General features: G+C 41.6%; 1 pseudogene; it reads right to left on the reverse strand.

Moving 5' to 3' along the window:
- Nucleotides 1-1,301: 1,301 nt before the first annotated feature.
- On the reverse strand, nt 1,302-2,299 carry LOC142455387 (tRNA pseudouridine(38/39) synthase pseudogene; annotated as a pseudogene).
- Between the last annotated feature and the right edge of the window lie 283 nt (nt 2,300-2,582).

The raw sequence follows: 2,582 nt of genomic DNA on the forward strand, positions 1-2,582 counted from the left end.
GAAGGTATGCCAGACCCAAGCCGTGGTATTTTCAATCACTTTATAGGCATGTGAAATTTGGACACACATTGAATAAAGAAGGCTGAAGAAGAACTGGACTTGAACTATGGCGCTGGCACAGAATATAGAAAGTACCATGGACTGCCGAAAGAACCAACATCTGTTTTGGAAGAAGGACAGCCCTGAAAAGCAAGGATGGTGAGACGTCGTCTCACGTACTTTAAACATGTCATCATGAGACCAATCCCTAGTAAAGGACATCATGCTGTGAGGGGCAGGGAAGAAGAGAAGGCCCTGGGCGAGATGGCGTGACCCAGTGCTGCAACAGCGGGCTCAAACATGAGGACAATTTTGAGGATGGGGCAGGACCAGGCAGTGTTTCATTCTGTTGTGCACATGGTCACAATTAGTACCCAACTCCAGAGCCCCTAACAACAATAAGCCACCTACCACTAGTTAGTTGTTATTAGATCCAGGTGAATTTTATAAGGTTAAACGATGCTTTTAATTTCTGTATCAATGGATACTCCTTTTCTTTTTCTAATAGTTTTATTGACATGTAAATCCCATACAATTTAATAATTCAATCATAAGAAGAGTTGTACATTCACCACCACAATTGATTTTAAAAAAATTTTATTCTTGTACTCATTGTTGCTAGCTTCCCAGTACTCCCAACTTCCCCTGTCATGTCCCTGGGTAATTATTAATACAGTTATTGTCTCTATAGATTTACCTATATTGGAGTCCAGCTACTGAAAATCACATAAACACACATATCTACACACACACAAACAACAATGATAAAACAAAATAGAGAAAAACCTCAATTAAAACAATAAAATATTAAAAACCAAAACAATTTAAAAATGGGTAATAAGGGAGATCAGATGATAAGATGTTACATTTTCACCCCAAAGCATCTGCCATTAAAGATGCTCGCCGACTGATAGCAGGACTTCTCACCTCGCTTGACTGTGTTCACAGGAGAGTCCCTCGAGGCTTGATCTATGTGGGGACCCTGTAAATTGATTTTGGCCTTCCACTGTCATCCATAGCCTTCTGCAAACTGAGGGTTCAGAATTTAATCTTTGATGCCGTTCCCTTCTTCAGATTCAGATTTTATTGTTTACAAGCCTTGGATCACATAGGCTGATGTACTTCATCCACGTGGACCTAATGATGCCTCGCTTAGATGGCTGCTTGTTTGATGAGAAGACTTTAAGACTCCAGATACTATTCTTTCTGGTAGGTAGCACCGTAAAATTTCTTTACCATCTTTGGTTAAAGCATCCGTTTCTTCAGTCAACATAGATGCTTTCTGTTGGTTTCTCCAAAATTGTATTTTCCTCCTCTATTATGTCAATGCAATCCCTTTTGCTTTTTTCCCTTGTGGAATAAATGTGGCTTGTACATTGTGGGTTCCTTTCATACAAAATTCTGGATCCGGGATTCCAATCTGGCATTTAGGATAATCTATTAAAGGCTGTGATGTGCTTATTTGCCTTCTTTCTATAAAGTCACTGGTTTTCTTCATGACAGGGAGCTTACCATTTCTCCACTCTGTCACTCCACCCACCTTTGCTCCTCCCCCACGTGGCACCGCCAGAGGCCAGGTCTTACAGTATACTAAACAGCAGATGAGTTTTCATAGGATGATTAGCTCATAATTGTAGGTAGGTTAGTGAATTCTTTAACCTCCCAGTCGTAATCCACTTGATGTTTTCATACAAATTCTACAGCCATACTATATTGAGGTTTCTGGGGGATTTTCTCTATGTTCAGTAACTCATCAATAATTGCTGGCTTCTCTATTCCTTGACCAATCAGATACAGGATAGCCGTCATATAGCAGACTTGATAATAAAGGTTCAACCAGTCGCTTCAGATTGATAGAACAACAGAGGTTTTTGTCATCTCTCCTCGCCCAGGCTCTGGTCCATAAGTTATACTTAAGTGGACAGAGTAATTCTCTGAAAACTAAGCACCCATTGGCTACCTCCATTTTACATAGGTTCCTGAAATCATGTGTGCCTACATATGCTACATGCGAGTTATATAATTCCTGAATGTAATAGCTAAATCAGCACAAAGGTAAAAAAAATAGTGGTATATCCAGTCAAGACAGCTAAAGGTATGTTCTCCAGGGCCCATGCCAGGATACAGATGTCTGGAGGGAGCATTGACTGAGGATGTGGGTATCACAGATCTCTTTGGCAGTATCCCTGACTTCATCTTTTAAATCCAATTCCTCTGAGTCCTGGACCTTTGAAAAGTGAGAACAAAGGTCAAGAGACATCTCCTGGCTGTGGAGGCTGGGTTTGCATGGTTCAATATCAGCCTTCGGGACTAGTTGTTTTCATGTGTCTTTGAGTTTGCTCAGGATCTCTGATGGCACAGTGGTTACACATTGCTCTGCAAACTGCAAGGTCAGCAGTCTGAAACCGGCAGCCACCCCTCAGGAGAAAGATGGGGCTTTCTACTCCCGTAAAGAGTTACAGTCTCAGGAACCTCGAGGGGCAGTTCTGACCTGGTCTCATAGGGCCACTATCAGTCAGCATCAACTTGATGGCAGTGAGTTT

This window comes from Tenrec ecaudatus, chromosome 8 (genome assembly GCF_050624435.1).
Source record: "Tenrec ecaudatus isolate mTenEca1 chromosome 8, mTenEca1.hap1, whole genome shotgun sequence".
In the NCBI taxonomy this organism is placed as follows: domain Eukaryota; kingdom Metazoa; phylum Chordata; class Mammalia; order Afrosoricida; family Tenrecidae; genus Tenrec; species Tenrec ecaudatus.